This window comes from Oncorhynchus nerka, linkage group LG27 (genome assembly GCF_034236695.1).
Source record: "Oncorhynchus nerka isolate Pitt River linkage group LG27, Oner_Uvic_2.0, whole genome shotgun sequence".
Taxonomy (NCBI): domain Eukaryota; kingdom Metazoa; phylum Chordata; class Actinopteri; order Salmoniformes; family Salmonidae; genus Oncorhynchus; species Oncorhynchus nerka.
This window is the reverse complement of record NC_088422.1, coordinates 76,692,595-76,711,088: the sequence shown is the minus strand read 5'-3', so window position 1 is coordinate 76,711,088 and position 18,494 is coordinate 76,692,595. Positions and strand designations below refer to the sequence as shown.

Here is an 18,494-nt window from a genome sequence, read left to right as displayed (position 1 = left end):
ACAGTGTTTCCTAGCCTCAGTGCAGTGGGCAGCTGGGAGGAGGTGCTCTTATTCTCCGTGGACTTTACAGTGTCCCAAAACCTTTGGGAATTAGTGCTACAGGATGCAAATCTCTGTTTGAAAAAGCTATCCTTAGCTTTCCTAACTGACTGTGTATGTTGGTTCCTGAAAAGTTGCATATCGTGGGGGCTATTCGATGCTAACGCATAACGCCACAGGGTGTTTTTGTGCTGGTCAAGGGCAGTCAAGTCTGGGGTTTGTCTGTTGATTGTCATTGATTGGCAACTGAAATCAATCAGCCTGTAATAAATTATATGTGAATCAAAATATAAACTCACATACCATGTCAGAAAACAAAGCCGTTTGTAGATTGAATTTATTTTCCTTTTTAAACAATGCTCAAGGAATGCTTTCATTGAAAAAAAGAGAATTGTCTCTCTGATCGTGTACCATGGTTGTAGCTAATCTATTACGATATAGACCTAAAAAATCCTAAATTGATAAGTGATTTTTCCAATAGAATCCTATAGGATTCACATATAATTTATTATAGGCTGATTTGATTTCAGCATTTGTTGATAATAAAATCTGAAAATACTCTAGATACATTTAGTAACATGATAAGAATATTCCAGGAAAATGTGGGGTAGGTGCAACGTAAGACAGGGTTTGAGTGAGAGGAATAACTGGTGTCTCCAAGTGGCCACGCGTCTCTCCAAGGTGTGCACACTTCCTGTGGTCTTTTGCTTTGGCTTGGTGTGTATAGGGAATAGCCTATATCACACTCCTGTCCTGTGTGTGACGGCTGGACACAACTCCTAGAGCTCCTCGGCTTTCCAGGAAAGTCCCATCTGGAATTTTTTATTTTTTTATTTGACCTTTATTTAACCAGGCAAGTCAGTTAAGAACAAATTCTTATTTTCAATGACGGCCTAGGAAAAGTGGGTTAGCTGCCTGTTCAGGGGCAGAACGAAAGATTTTTACCATGTCACATCGGGGGTTTGAACTTGCAAGATCACCTAGTCACCTAGTCTCCTGTAAATCGTTTTGTTGTTGTAAAAGGTGGATGTTCCAGGGGAGCTTATTTGACAGATATTCCATCAGGCATTTTATATCCAAAAATATATCAGAAAACATGACAAACTTTCTCTGAAAAGCATGAACTTTCTCTGAAACACCATTTCAAACCATAGTTTTAGATCCACAATTCTCAGATTTGCCTTTTAATCAACTTTGTGAACAAATGGTCCAATCAGGCGTTCTTTGTCTAAGCTGAGCCGTGGTGGCTGTTCTTCTGTAGAGTTATGGTAGTGAGCACAGCAGAACTGTCTGTAATGGGCCATTTGAGACTGAAACATGCCATTGTGGGAAAAGTTAATCATTGACGTAATATGGTTGACCTTACTCAGATTGTGGCATTTTTGTTGTTCCTGCAAAACACGTGTTTGTCATTAGGCAAGCTCCGCTCCGTCTGGCCTGCAGCCAGGAGCAAAACCTCAACTATGAGAAGCAGAGCTGACAGTTGAGCTGAGATTTTCTCCTCCAAGTAAGCTCCGCATTCCTGTTTCAACATAATACCCCGTCAGTCACCTCATCAACTCCTTTTAGCCTAAATACTGGAGGGAAGTCTGTCTTACACATGTACAGTGGGGCAAAAAAGTATTTAGTCAGCCACCAATTGTGCAAGTTCTCCCACTTAAAAAGATGAGAGAGGCCTGTAATTTTCATCATAGGTACACTTCAACCATGACAGACAAAATGAGAGGGAAAAAATCCAGAAAATCACATTGTAGGATTTTTAATGAATTTATTTGCAAATTATGGTGGAAAATAAGTATTTGGTCACCTACAAACAAGCAAGATTTCTGGCTCTCACAGACCTGTAACTTCTTCTTTAAGAGGCTCCTCTGTCCTCCACTCGTTACCTGTATTAATGGCACCTGTTTGAACTTGTTATCAGTTTAAAAGACACCTGTCCACAACCTCAAACAGTCACACTCCAAACTCCACTATGGCCAAGACCAAAGAGCGGTCAAAGGACACCAGAAACAAAATTGTAGACCTGCACCAGGCTGGGAAGACTGCATCTGCAATAGGTAAGCAGCTTGGTTTGAAGAAATCAACTGTGGGAGCAATTATTAGGAAATGGAAGACATACAAGACCACTGATAATCTCCCTCGATCTGGGGCTCCCCGCAAGATCTCACCCTGTGGGGTCAAAATGATCGCAAAAAACCCAGAACCACACGGGGAGACCTAGTGAATGACCTGCAGAGAGCTGGGACCAAAGTAACAAAGCCTACCATCAGTAACACACTACGCCACCAGGGACTCAAATCCTGCAGTGCCAGACGTGTCCCCCTGCTTAAGCCAGTACATGTCCAGGCCCGTCTGAAGTTTGCTAGAGAGCATTCGAATGATCCAGAAGAAGATTGGGAGAATGTCATATGGTCAGATGAAACCAAAATATAAGTTTTTGGTAAAAACTCAACTCGTCGTGTTTGGAGGACAAAGAATGCTGAGTTGCATCCAAAGAACACCATACCTACTGTGAAGCATGGGGGTGGAAACATCATGCTTTGGGGCTGTTTTTCTGCAAAGGGACCAGGACGACTGATCCGTGTAAAGGAAAGAATGAATGGGGGCATGTATCTTGAGATTTTGAGTGAAAACCTCCTTCCATCAGCAAGGGCATTGAAGATGAAACGTGGCTGGGTCTTTCAGCATGACGATGATCCCAAACACACCGCCCGGGCAACGAAGGAGTGGCTTCGTAAGAAGCATTTCAAGGTCCTGGAGTGGCCTAGCCAGTCTCCAGATCTCAACCCCATAGAAAATCTTTGGAGGGAGTTGAAAGTCTGTGTTGCCCAGCATTAGCCCCAAAACCTCACAGCTCTAGAGGAGATCTGCATGGAGGAATGGGCCAAAATACCAGCAACAGTGTATGAAAACCTTGTAAAGACTTACAGAAAACGTTTGACCTCTGTCATTGCCAACAAAAAGTATATAACAAAGAATTGAGATAAACTTTTGTTATTGACCAAATACTTATTTTCCACCATAATTTGCAAATAAATAAATAAAAAATCCTACAATGTGATTTTCTGGATTTTTTTTCTCTAATTTTGTCTGTCATAGTTGAAGTGTACCTATGATGAAAATTACAGGCCTCTCTCATCTTTTTAAGTGGGAGAACTTGCACAATTGGTGGCTGACTAAATACTTTTTTGCCCCACTGTATATTCATAACATCTGAAGTATATTTATTTATCTCTTTCTGCTCTGTAAATGGCTTCAATTGTCTTTTTCTGTTATTTTCTAATCCTAAACAAAACTAAACCAGGTTGATGGTCCTTCCCCTGTCCACCCTCCAAAACAACAGCCCTCTAGTTTTATTGTAGTAAAGACATATGAGAGGGCAGAGAAGACTGCAGGTAGTAGAGTGAGGTAGAGATCTGCTAATAGGAGATGGGAATTAAAACATCACCAGGAGAAGAAGGCTTCAGGGCTGGGGCTTCACAGCAGAACAGAGCAACAGCACAACAACACTTTCACTTTAGATTTACTGCTTGACGGGATTGAGTTTATCTCGCCAGGCGCCACACACACCCCCTGGCCCTGCTCTCTAGCCTTCTGGCCCATGCCCTGGGGCCGCCCCTGTTCCACAGCTGTCAAACCTCTGGATGGACGGGGTCTGGAGCGGTGGCCCGGGCAGGGTCAGTCCCTAGGGGAGCTTAATGTGGGAGTCTCTCTCTGTGGTTCATTAATTGATGTGGTGTGGGGGTTGGGTAGTGGTTTGGGAGGAGACGAGGGGGTGGTAGTGGTTAGGCTCCAGCAGGGGGAGACCTGGCCTTCTACAGGCCTGCGTCATCAGCATCTGTCTGAGCTGCGGGCTGCAGGCAGGTGGCCCTGGGCAGGAGCTCACTGAGCTGCAGCAGCTGGTCACGCTCCTGGACCAGGTACAGACAGGCTTTTTGGTGCCCCAGATGCACACACACACACGACTGACTTCAATCAAAACCATGTTGCTGTGTACTGGTATAATTTGGTGGCATTTGTATTTTTGTCAGGTTTATACAGTGCCTTGCGAAAGTATTCGGCCCCCTTGAACTTTGCGACCTTTTGCCACATTTCAGGCTTCAAACATAAAGATATAAAACTGTATTTTTTTGTGAAGAATCAACAACAAGTGGGACACAATCATGAAGTGGAACGACATTTATTGGATATTTCAAACTTTTTTAACATATCAAAAACTGAAAAATTGGGCGTGCAAAATTATTTTTGCAATTCGTTCCAGTCACAGGCAGCAAAGAACTGGAAGGAAAGGCGGCCAAATGAGGCATTGGCTTTAGGGATGATCAGTGAGATACACCTGCTGGAGCGAGTGCTACGGGTGGGTGTTGCCATCGTGACCAGTGAACTGAGATAAGGCGGAGCTTTACCTAGCATGGACTTGTAGATGACCTGGAGCCAGTGGGTCTGGCGACGAATATGTAGCGAGGACCAGCCGACTAGAGCATACAGGTCGCAGTGGTGGGTGGTATAAGGTGCTTTAGTAACAAAACGGATGGCACTGTGATAAACTGCATCTAGCACAACAGTGTATTTGAAGGAAATAAACAACTGTTTATTTTTGGCTGAATTATCGACCATAGGCTATATGCGCATACCCCTCAACATTTTAATGGTTTCTTTAGACATATTTCATATGGTAAGAATCCAGGTTAATATGACAATATTTCCATAGCTGGTGTTGTAGTCAGTGTGTGTGAGAGAGAGAGAAGAGCCATGGGGGGACTGCCTGCTGGGTCTGGGGTATCACAGTGCAGCCCCAGATCAACACCTGAGAGGAGAAGTGGTAGACGGGTGTGAAAAGTCAAAGATGACGCTGTCCTCCAACCCCATTCCCCACTCCAAGAATGTTCCATGGTCCTGCCAGGTCGCCCTGGCGACACGGCTGAGGCTGACACCTCCGACTGGTCCCCTGCGCCCCCCTCTACACCAGTCAGTCAGTCCCCCTGCCAAGGTTTTGGATTACAATCCAGGCCATCCGTACCAGGGGGGAAGAATAGAGCAGCAGAGACTGACTGCAGGCAGGCTACAGTGATCTACTTAGCTAAACGTCAACTATCTGAGCAGCTAACCGATCGCTGCAGCTGTACATAATCCATCTGTACATAGCCCACCCAATATACCTACGTCATCCCCATACTGTTTTTATTTTATTTACTTTTCTGCTCTTTTAAACACCAGTGTCTCTACTTGCACATCATCCTCTGCTCATTTATCACTCCAGTGTTAATCTGATAAATTGTGATCATTTGCTCCTATGGCCTATTTATTGCCTACCTCCTCATGCCTTTTGCACACAATGTATATAGACTTTCTTTTTAATACTGTGTCATTGACTTGTTTATTGTGTTATTGGCTTGTTTATTGTTTACTCCATGTGTAACTCTGTGCTGTTGTCTGTCACACTGCTTTGCTTTATCTTGGCCAGGTCGCATTTGCAAATGAGAACTTGTTCTCAACTAGCCTACCTTGTTAAATAAAGGTGAAATAAAAATAAATAAATAAAATAAGGACATCTCTTTTCACAGCGATGCAGACTAGTGTAGAACCACCCTATGCATATATTTGTTCTTGTGTCTCCTGCCATTTAGGCTACTCAGTGTCTCTTTTATTTTTGTATTATCTGTGTGTGTGTGTGTATGGTGCGGTGTGTGTGTGTGTGTATGGTGCGGTGTGTGTGTGTGTCTAAAGAGGGCTGCTGACGCGCTGTGTGTCGCTAGCGGCTGACGTCAGCACTGACCTGCTCCTCTCCATACAAATCCCCAGCTGCCTTTCCCCCTTCTCTCAGTCCCCCTCACACTCATTACCCTGCTTTTATGATTTCTACCCTGTCTGATCTGATCTCACACTCAGTGCTAGTGGAGGGGAAATATAACAAACAGGTCAGTGTAAGACTGGTTTGGACTGATTAGCAGCTCAAATAACTGCTGCGTTTTAGGAGAATATTCAGGACTAAGTTATGATAAAGATTAACCCAGTAAGCAAAATGAAAATCTCTTCCAGACTTCCTTTTCCAGATGTTGACGTCAGGTGCGTTTTAGGTGCTGAATGAAAGGTGAAAATACTTATTTTCTGGACTTAAAATATACGTATTTTCTGCCTCCCGGGTGGCGCAGCTGTCTAAGTGCTTGAGGCGTCACTACAGATCTGGATTCGATCCCGGGCTGTGTTGAAGTTTGGCCACGACCGGGAGACCCATGAGCAGCGCACAATTGGCTCGGAGTCGTCCGGGTTAGTGGAGGGTTTGGCCGGCTGTGATGTCCTTGTCCCATCGCGCTCTAGCGACTCCTATTGTGGGCCGGGCTCATGCACACTGACACGGTCGCCAGGTGTACAGTGTTTCCTCCGACACATTGGTACGGCTGGCTTCCGGATTAAGTGATCAGTGTATCAAGAAGCAGTGAGGCTTGGCAGGTTGTATTTTGGAGGACGCATGGCTCTCGACCTTCGGCTCTCCCGAGTCCGTATGGTAGTTGCAGCGATGGAACAAGACTGTAACTCCTAATTGGATGTCACAAAATTGGGGAGAAAAAGGGATAAAAACTAAAAATATTACAAATTTTCCGGACATTGAAAATACATAATTTACAGATGTTGAAAATACATCTTTCAGTCATTGATTCTATGGACACATTTTAACTGCACATACTCAATGAAGTAAACATTATATCACAATAATCATTCTTCAAGCCTCTTAATATAAGAAAGTGGAGCCAACTGAAGAGTGCACCAGATGATTTATTATTGCTCCCATCTGTCACGTGCCTTGATGGTAGCTTTTTCAAAAGCTTTAGAACTGTCAGCAATGATGTTCAAAGTCATCCAAACTACAGAATAAACCAACAGACCACTTCAACGACAATAACATTAAAAAATCATTTGTAGACTGCAAATTGACTGCAAGAAACCCAAACAGATATACTATTTAACTTAAAAATAATCATTTCAAACCTTGCTTACATTTGTAGACGGTCACATACACTACATGACCAAAAGTGTTGACCATCTCATTCCAAGATCATTGGCATTAATATGGAGTTGGTCCCCCCTTTGCTGCTATAACAGCCTCCACTCTTCTGGGAAGGCTTTCCACATGATGTTGGAACATTGCTGCGGGGACTTGCTTCCATTCAGCCATAAGACCATTAGTGAAGTTGGGCACTGATGTTGGGCGATTAGGCCCGGCTTGCAGTCGGCTTTCCAATTCATCCCAAAGGTGTTCGATACGGTTGAGGTCAGGGCTCTGTGCAGGCCAGTCAAGTTCTTCCACACCGATCTCGACAAAACATTTTTGTATAGACGTCGCTTTGTGCACGGGGGCATTATCATGCTGAAACAGGAAAGGGCTTTCCGCAAACTGTTGCCACAAAGTTGCAAGCACAGAATTGTCTAGAATGTATGTAGGCTGTAGGTGTAAATGTCCCTTCACTGGAACTAAGGGGCCTAGCCCAAACCATGAAAAACAACGTGCTGACGTTGCTTCCAGAGGCAGTTTGGAACTCGGTAGTGTTGCAAAAGAAGACCGATGATTTTAACGTGCTACGCGCTTCAGCACTGGGCGGTCTCGTTCTGTGAGCTTGTGTGGCCTACCACTTCCCGGCTGTTTTCACTTCCCAATAACAGCAGTTACAGTTGAGCAGGGCAGCTCTAACATGGCAGAAATTTGACGAACTGACTTGTTGGAAAGGTGGCATCCTATGACTGTGCCATGTTGAAAGTCACTAAGCCGTTCAGTACGGCCATTCTACTGCCAATTTTTGTCTATGGCAGTGGTTCCCAAACTTTTTATAGTCCCGTACCCCTTCAAACATTCTACCTCAGCTGCGTACCCCCTCTAGCACCAGGGTCAGTGCACTTTCAAATGTTGTTTTTTGCCATCATTGTAAGCCTGCCACACACACTATACGATACATTTTTAATCATAAGAATGAGTGTTAGTTTTTGTCACAACCCGGCTCGTGGGAAGTGACTTAGCGCTCTTATAGGACCAGGGCACAAATAATAATCAATAATTGTTCTCTTTATTTAGCCATCTTACATACACTGCTCAAAAAAATTAAGGGAACACTAAAATAACACATCCTAGATCTGAATGAATGAAATATTCTTATTAAATACTTTTTTACATAGTTGAATGTGCTGACAACAAAATCACACAAAAATTATCAACGGAAATCAAATGTATCAACCCATGGAGGTCTGGATTTGGAGTCACACTCAAAATTAAAGTGGAAAACCACACTACAGGCTGATCCAGCTTTGATGTAATGTCCTGAAAACAAGTCAAAATGAGGCTCAGTAGTGTGTGTGGCCTGTATGACCTCCCTACAACGCCTGGGCATGCTCCTGATGAGGTGGCGGATGGTCTCCTGAGGGATCTCCTCCCAGACCTGGACTAAAGCATCCGCCAACTCCTGGACAGTCTGTGGTGTAACGTGGCGTTGGTGGATGGAGCGAGACATGATGTCCCAGATGTGCTCAATTGGATTCAGGTCTGGGGAACGGGCGGGCCAGTCCATAGCATCAATGCCTTCCTCTTGCAGGAACTGCTGACACACTCCAGCCACATGAGGTCTAGCATTGTCTTGCATTGGGAGGAACCCAGGGCCAACCGCACCAGCATATGGTTTCACAAGGGGTCTGAGGATCTCATCTCGGTACCTAATGGCAGTCAGGCTACCTCTGGCGAGCACATGGAGGGCTGTGCGGCCCCCCAAAGAAATGCCACCCCACACCATGACTGACCCACCGCCAACCCGGTCATGCTGGAGGATGTTGCAGGCAGCAGAACGTTCTCCACGGCGTCTCCAGACTCTGTCACGTCTGTCACGTGCTCAGTGTGAACCTGCTTTCATCTGTGAAGAGCACAGGGCGCCAGTGGCGAATTTGCCAATCTTGGTGTTCTCTGGCAAATGCCAAACGTCCTGCACTGTGTTGGGTTGTAAGCACAACCCCCACCTGTGGACGTCGGGCCCTCATACCACCCTCATGGAGTCTGTTTCTGACCGTTTGAGCAGACACATGCACATTTGTGGCCTGCTGGAGGTCATTTTGCAGGGCTCTGGCAGTGCTCCGCCTGCTCCTCCTTGCACAAAGGCGGAGGTAGTGGTCCTGCTGCTGGGTTGTTGGCCTCCTCCACGTCTCCTGATGTACTGGCCTGTCTCCTGGTAGCGCCTCCATGCTCTGGACACTACGCTGACAGACACAGCAAACCTTCTTGCCACAGCTCACATTGATGTGCCATCCTGGATGAGCTGCACTACCTGAGCCACTTATGTGGGTTGTAGACTCCGTCTCATGCTACCACTAGAGTGAAAGCACCGCCAGCATTCAAAAGTGACCAAAACATCAGCCAGTTGCCTATAATTTCCACCTGTTGTCTATTTCCTTTTGCACAACAACATGTGAAATTTATTGTCAATCAGTGTTGCTTCCTAAGTGGACAGTTTAATTTCACAGAAGTGTGATTGACTTGGAGTTACATTGTGTTGTTTAAGTGTTCCCTTTATTTTTTTGAGCAGTGTATAAAACTGTATTTGTTCATCAAAAATGGTGAATAACTCACCACGGGTTAATTAGAAGGGTGTGCTTGAAAGGATGCACATAACTCTGCAATGTTGGGTTCTATTGGAGAGAGTCTCAGTCTTATATCATTTTCCACACACAGTCTGTGCCTGTATTTAGTTTTCATGCTAGTGAGGGCCGAGAATCCACTCTCACATAGGTACGTGTTTGCAAAGAGCATCAGTGTCTTAACCTCATAGTCCGATCCATCCCGGATCCGGTATCGTGACTACAGCCTCAAGCTCATTACCATAACGCAACGTTAACGATTTCTAAAAATCGCAAATGAAATGAAATAAATATGCCTGCTCTCAAGCTTAGCCTTTTCTTAACAACACTGTCATCTCAGATTTTCAAAATATGCTTTTGAACCATAGAAAATCAATCATTTGTGTAAGAGTGTTGATGGCTAGCTTAGCATTTAGCGTAGCATTTAGCACGCAACATATTCACAAAAACCAGCAAAGGAATCAAATAAAATAATTTACCTTTGAAGAACTTCAGATGTTTCAATGAGGAGACTCTCAGTTACATAGCAGATGTCCAGTTTTTCCTGAAAGATTCTTTGTGTAGGACAAATCGCTCCGTTTTGTTACTACGCATTTGGCTACCGAAACTAACCGAAAATTCAGTCACCTAAACGTCAAACTTTTTTCCGAATTAACTCCATAATATCGACTGAAACATGGCAAACGTTGTTTGAATCAATCCTCAAGGTGTTTTGTCATATATCTCTTCATTGATATGCCGTTCGTGGAAGCATGGTTTTTCTCAAAACCCCCATGGAAAAATACCAGCAGCTGAGTTTTGCGCACCAATTTCAACGCAGGACACCGTGCCGACACTTGGCAAATGTAGTCTCTTATGGTCAATCTTCCAATGATATGCCTGCAAATACGTCACAATGCTCCAGACCCCTTGGGGAAACGATAGAAAGGGTAGGCTCATTCCTGTCGCATTCACAGCCATATAAGGAGATAATGCAAAACGTAGCCTCAGAAATCCTGTTCATTTCCTGGGTGCAGAAACATCTTGGTTTTGCCTGAAGCTTTTGTTCTAGGGCACTCACAGTGAAAATCTTTGCAGTTCTGGAAACGTCAGAGTGTTTTCTTTCCAAAGCTATCAATTCCATGCATAGTCGAGCATCTTTTCGTGACAAAATATTGCGCTTAAAACGGGCACGTCTTTTTATCCAAAAATGAAATACTGCCCCTAGAGTTAACAGTGCGATTTGCCAAGACAAGAAACTCTGAGCGCCGCCCTATCCAGAAATCTGGCAGTGGCTTCTGATTAAATTCAATTTTCACAGAACCGCTTGTTGCAATTTCAATGAGGCTCTCTTGTTCAGATATCGATAAGTGGACTGGAGGCAGGGCATGATAGGGATAGCGACTCCTGTTGTTTGTGTCATCCGTTTCGGGAAAGTTACCTGCGTGATAGCGCACCCAATTCACTTAGGTGCTTCGCTATATCACATTTGACATTGTTCATAAGCTTGAGTTCATTTGCCCATACAATGATGGAAAGACCTGTGTGTTGTCCTTGTTAACCTTTCTAGGGCAAGGGTTCCGCTAGCGCCATCGACAACATTCCGCTGAAAAGGCAGCGCGCGAAATTCAAAACAATTTTTTTGAAATATGTAACTTTCACACATTAACCTCTTACGTCGACCCGACACGCATGCGTCCCATCTAGCCATCTGGAAATGCAAATGCACTACGCTAAATGCTAATAGCACTCGTTAAAACTCAAACGTTCATTAAAACACACATGCAGGGTACTGAATTAAAGCTACACTCGTTGTGAATCCAGCCAACGAGTCAGATTTTTAAAATGCTTTTCGGCGAAAGCATGAGAAGCTATTATCTGATAGCATGGAACACCCCGAAATAACCGAAGGGGACATAAACAAAATAATTAGCATAGCCGGCGCTACACAAAACGCAGAAATAAAATATAAAACATTCATTACCTTTGACGATCTTCTTTGTTGGCACTCCTAGATGTCCCATAAACATCACTATTGGGTCTTTTTTTAAATTAAATCGGTCCATATATACCCTAAATATCGATCTATGAAGAGTGTGTGATCAAGGAAAAAACACAGTTTTAAAACGCAACGTCATTTTTTTTAATAAAAAAAGTCGACGATAAACTTTCACAAAACACTTTGAAATACTTTTTTAATCCAACTTTAGGTATTAGTAAACGTTAATAATCTATTGATCACGGGGCGATGTGTATTTAATAGCTACACGTCTTGAAATCATGTTCAGAAATTTCTACTCCAAAACATCCTGTCGGAGACCGGAAGGAATGGGCTCTCTCTTACTCGTTTGACCAAGAAACAAAGCACAGGCAATTGACAAGACTGGCGACATCGTGTGGAAGCTGTAGGACTTGCAATCTCAGCCCCATCTAATTTGCTTTCCAATAGACAATACATGCAAGTGGCGCATTGATATATTTTTCAGATTTTGGTGATCAGTTTTTCTTCCGCTTTTCGATGAAACGCACGTTATGTTTTAGTCACAGCCGTGATTTAACCAGTTTTAGAAACGTCAAGAGTGTTTTCTATCCACACATACTAATCATATGCATATACTATATTCCTGGCATGAGTAGCAGGACGCTGAAATGTTGCGCGATTGTTAACAGAATGTTCGAAAAAGTAGGGGGTAGACTTAACAGGTTTTTAACAAGTCCAATACAGCAAATGAAAGATAAACATTTTGTTAATCTACCCATCGTGTCCGATTCCAAAAATGCTTTACAGCTAAAGCACAACATTTGATTATGTTAGGTCAGAGTCAAGTCACAAAAACACACAGCCATTTTCCAGCCAAAGATAGGAGTCACAAAAAGCAGAAATATAGATCAAATGAATCACTATCCGGTGATTTTGCAGAAATACTCATAATAAACATTGATAAAAGATGCAAGTGTTATTCACCGAATTAAAGATAGACTTAACCTCTATTCAACCGCTGTGTCAGATTTCAATTATTTTTTTTACAGAAAAAGCATAATCTGGGAACGGCGCTCAGAACCCAAAACAGCCAGAGGAATATCCGCCATTTTAGCATCAACAGAAGCTAGAAAAAACACTATAAATATTCACTTTGATGATCTTCATCAGAAGGCACTCCCAGGAATCCCAGTTCGACAATAAATGACTGATTTGTTCCATAAAGTTCCATAAAGCCCATCATGTAGCCACTTGTTGTTAGCGTGTTCATCCCAGTAATCCATCTTCATGAGGCGCGAGCACTTCCTCCAGACAAAAACTTGAAAAGTTCCGTTACAGTCCGTAGAAACAAGTCAAATGATGTATGCAATCAATCTTTAGGATGTTTTTAACATAAATCATCGGAGAATTTCATTGTCTGAAGAAAAGCATTGGAACGAGAGCAAACTCTGTCGGGAGCGAGCGTCATGAGACCTAGGCTCTCTGCCAGATCACTCACTCAAAGAGCTATTATGAGCCCCTCCTTTATAGTAGAATCCTCAAACCAGTTTCTAAAGACTGTGACATCTAGTGGAAGCCCTAGGAAGTGCATCCTCATTCATATCTGTTAGAGGAATTAAATTCCTATACAGTGGGGGGGGAGTATTTCGTCAGCCACCAATTGTGCAAGTTCTCCCACTTAAAAAGATGAGAGAGGCCTGTAATTTTCATCATAGGTACACTTCAACTATGACAGACAAAATGAGGGGAAAAAATCCAGAAAATCACAGTTGGGGAACTCTGGTCTATGGTGTGGCAAGCCGTCTGTCTGCAGACTGTAGCAGAGAAGTTAGATGTCAGTTTTGGTTGTGTGGATGTGGCTGACTGTGGTGGTGAGATTGACGGTTAAAGCCAGGCAGCCATCAAAGGATATGGCTGGTGTTGCAGCAGGACCAGGGTGTGTTATAGGGTGTTGTTTTGGTGTGCTTCCCTGGCTTGCTGGCTGGTCCTGGTTGGCGGGTGTCGTGGGGCGGGTTGGGTGTGCCCGGTTGAGGGCTGTAGCGTGTCAGTGTGGAGTTATTCGGCTCCCTGTCATAACCCAGGGCTAGGGGCAGGCAGGTGAGAAACGCACATGCTGACACTTTCCCCTCTCCCAGCCACTCACAACAGACAGCTCCCACCTCACAAATACCTCACCTCACACCAAGAACAAGAACCAAAACACCTAACAAATCAATCAATGAACTATTTGAGATGTTTTATTACACTGAACAAAAATATAATATAAACGCAACATGCAAATTGTTGATCCTTTGTTTCATGAGCTGAAGTAAAAGATCCCAGAAATGTTTCATACGCAAAGTTTGTGCACAAATTTGTTTACATGCCCGTTAGTGAGTAATTCTCCTTCGCCAAGATAATCCATCCACCTGACAAGTGTGGCATATCAAGAAGCTGATTAAACAGCATGATCATTACAGAGGTGCACCTTGTGCCGGGGACAATAAAAGGTCACTCAAAAATGTGCAGTTTTGTCACACAACACAATGCCACAGATGTCTCAAGTATTGAGGGAGCGTTCAATTGGCATGCTGACTGCAGGAATGTCCACCAGAGCTGTTGCAAGAGAATTTAATGTTCATTTATATACCATAAGCCGCCTCCAACATCGTTTTAGAGAATTTGGCAGTAAGTCCAACCTCCTCATCCCGCTTATTCACCTACGGGATCATCTGAGATCAGCCACTCGGACTCGGTTTGCACAACCGAAGAACTTCTGCACAAACTGTCAGAAACTCTCAGGGAAGCTCATCTGCATGCTCATCATCCTCACTATAGGTCTGGACTAGAGGTCGACCGATACGATATCGATTATTGAAGGACCAAAAAAAGCCGATACCGATTAATCTGATAATTTTTTAAATATTTTTTTTATTTGTAATAATGACAATTACAACAATACTGAATGAACACTTATTTTAACTTAATATAATACATGAATAAAAATCCATTTAACCTCAAATAAATAATGAAACATGTTCCATTTGGTTTAAATAATGCAAAAACAAAGTGTTGGAGAAGAAAGTAAAAGTGCAATATGTGCCATGTAAAAGCTAACGTTTAAGTTTCTTTCTCAGAACATGAGAACATATGAAAGCTGGTGGTTCCTTTTAACATGAGATTTCAATATTCCAAGGTAAGGGGTTTTAGGTTGTAGTTAATATATTATTTATAGGACTATTTCTCTCTATACCATTTGTATTTCATATACCTTTGACTATTGGATGATCTTATAGGCACTTTAGTATTGCCAGTGTAACAGTATAGCTTCCGTCCCTCTCGTCGCCCCTACCCGGGCTCGAACCAGGAACACATCGACAACAGCCACCCTCGAAGCATTGTTACCCATCGCTTCACAAAATCCGCGGCCCTTGCCGGGCATGGGGAACAACTACTCCAAGTCTCAGAGCGAGTGACGTTTGAAACGCTATTAGCACGCACCCTTCTAACTAGCTAGCCGTTCTCGGGAATTGATAGGCTTGAAGTCATAAACAGCTCAATGCTTGAAGCACAGCAAAGAGCTGCTGGCAAAATGCACGAAAGTGCTGTTTGAATGAATGCTTACGAGCATGCTGCTGCCTACCACCGCTCAGTCAGACTGGTCTATCAAATATCAAATCATAGACTTAATTATAACATAATAACACACAGAAATATGAGTCTTTGTTCATCAATATGGTCGAATCCGGAAACTATAATTTTGAAAACAAAACGTTTATTATTTCAGTGAAATACGGAACCGTTCCGTATTGTATCTAACTGGTGGCATCCCTAAGTCTAAATATTGCTGTTATATTGTACAACCTTCAATGTTATGTCATAATTGCGTAAAATTCTGGCAAATTAGTTCGCAACTAGCCAGGCGGCCCAAACTGTTGCATATACCCTGACTCTGCGTACAATAAACGCAAGAGAAGTGACACAATTTCACCTGGTTAATATTGCCTGCTAACCTGGATTTCTTTTAGCTAAATATGCAGGATTAAAAATATATACTTCTGTGTATTGATTTTAAGAAAGGCATTGGTGTTTATGGTTAGATACAGTCGTGCAACGATTGTGCTTTTTTCGCAAATGGGCTTTTGTTAAATCATCCCCCGTTTGGCGAAGTTGGCTGTCTTTATTAGGAAGAAATTGTCTTCACACAGTTCGCAACGAGCCAGGCGGCCCAAACTGCTGCATATACCCTGACTCTGTTGCAAGAGAAGTGACACAATTTACCTAGTTAAAGGAAATTCATGTTAGCAGGCAATATTAACTAAACATGCAGGTTTAAAAATATTTACTTGTGTATTGATTTTAAGAAAGGCATTGATGTTTATGGTTAGGAACACTTGGAGCAACGACAGTCTTTTTTCGCAAATGCGCACCGCATCGATAATATGCAACGCAGGACACGCTAGATAAACTAGTAATATCATCAACCATGTGTAGTTATAACTAGTGATTATGATTGATTGATTGTTTTTTATAAGATAAGTTTAATGCTAGCTAGCAACTTACCTTGGCTTCTAACTGCATTTGCGTAACAGGTAGGCTCCTCATGGAGTGCAATGAGAGGCAGGTGGTTAGAGCATTGGTCTAGTTAACTGTAATGTTGCAAGATTGAATCCCCGAGCTGACAAGGTTATGCTATGGGCAGGAATTAATATGGACAATGAACACAATTACATTTTATCGATGGCAATTTGAATGCACAGAGATACCATGATGAGATCCTGAGGCCCATTGTCCTGCCATTCATCTGCCGTCATCACCTCATGTTTCAGCATGATTATGCACGGCCCCATGTCGCAAGGATCTGTACACAATTCCTCGAAGCTGAAAATGTCACAGTTCTTCCATGGCCTGCATACTCACCAGACATGTCACCCATTGAGCCTGTTTGGGATGCTCTGGATTGACGTGTAATGTCTTTAAGTAATGATGGACTGTCGTTTCTCTTTCCTTATTTGAGCTGTTCTTGCCATAATATGGACTTGGTCTTTTACCAAATAGGGCTATCATCTGTATACCCCCCCCCCCTCCACCCCACCCACCTTGTCACAACACAACTGATTGGCTCAAATGCATTAAGAAGGAAAGAAATTCCACAAATGTACTTTTAAGAAGGCAGACTTGTTAATTGAAATGCATTCCAGGTGACTACCTCATGAAGCTGGTTGAGCGAATGCCAAGAGTGTGCAAAGCTGTCATCAAGGCAAAGGGTGGCTACTTTGAAGAATCTCAAATATAAAATATATTTTGATTTGTTTAATACTTTTTGGGTTACTACATGATTGTGTTATTTCTGTGTTATTTCATAGTTTTGATGTCTTCATTATTATTCTACAATGTAGAAAATAGTTAAAAATAAAGAAAAACCTTGAATGAGTTTTATCGGTAGTGTGTATTAGGCCCGATATTGTGAATATATTAGGCTCTATATTCTGACTATTGTGCCTATATCAGGCCCTATATTGTAACTATATTGTGGCTATTGTGACTTTATCAGGCCTCAATTGTGACCATCTCATACAGATAAGAATGTCCCAGTATGTTTACCTCCATTTGAATTTACAAGTAGAGTTGTGTTAAAATAGGAGAGGATGTAGCATAGCTTGATTTACAATCCTCCATATTTGCATTGGTACTGTTGTACACATTATTGTACCATGTTACACAATGCTCTCTTTTGACCTAAAAACTGGTGAATCTGTAATTAGGCAGGTGTGTGTGTGTGTGCGCATAATGTTGTTGTTACACACACAGGGGCTAGCTAACAGGCCTGTGTATTGTGGCCATTGAACTCTGCTGTTGACCCACATTCCCCTGTCTCTGAAACTGTTACATTCACTGTCAAATCATGTGTGAACAGAGCTTGGCATTTTTCGTGTGAGACTACATGTTGAGGTGAAGATGAACATGGAGTGTACAGAGAGATACGGACAGAACGTACGTGTGTATGTGTGTGCGTGCGTGCTCACAGAGGTGTGAACAAAGCATCACAGGGACACACGTGTCTGAGGAACACACTCCCTAGCTCCAGTCTGACAGCCAGGCCAGCAGCACGTCTTGACTGCGTCATCCACTACACTCCATGGCAGCCTCTCATTCTCCCTCCCTCTCTTTACCTCTCCCTCTCTGTCACTCCCTCTCTCTCGTCTCTCCTCACTCTCCCCCTCCCTCCGACCCATCTCTCTCTCTCTCCTCCACCCCGCTCTCTCTGTAAACAAGCAGACGTCTGACAGATCTTTCCTCCGGCCCTCTCCCGCCATCCCGTCACCATGGCGTTTGGAGCATTGTTTGCTGGGCTCTGTTGAGTTGCCATGGCAGTGCTTATTTGCTGTACTAAATGTTTGGCTGCGTTGTACAGATTCTGATGACAAACACGGAGCATCCCGGTCTGATCAATGAAACTGCCTCTGATTGGAGAGGAAGGAACGAGGCATCTCATAGAAGCGCAGCACAGATACATTTGTCAACCTATTTAATGGCCTCGTGTTATTTGTGTCTGGTGTCTTTTGATGCAGATAAAATATGTTTTGGGATGACATTTCCCTGACATAAATGCTTTAGTTTCTGTGTTCATTCAGAGGATCTCCGGTTGCAATTCTTGGTCTCTGATACTCAATTATTATTTAGAACAACACTGGTATCACTCACACTCCCAGGGTGCATCACTCCTCACTACACCTGCTCTCACACTCTGTAGAAGTATACTACTGAACACACAACCTAGACTAAGGGTCTTGTGCAATCACAAAGATATCCTTATTTACTCCATTAGTTAATGCTAAGAAGCAAATGAGGATTACATGTTGGACCAATGTGATTCATGTCAACGTTTACAATTATGTGAAACAAA

At 43.1% G+C, this 18,494-nt stretch overlaps 1 protein-coding gene across 1 annotated transcript in view; it reads left to right on the top strand.

Moving 5' to 3' along the window:
* The window catches only part of LOC115121140 (cGMP-inhibited 3',5'-cyclic phosphodiesterase 3B-like), a 129,412-nt gene that overhangs the window by 53,592 nt on the left and 57,326 nt on the right, over positions 1-18,494 (top strand). The gene's annotated exons all lie outside the window — the stretch shown is intronic.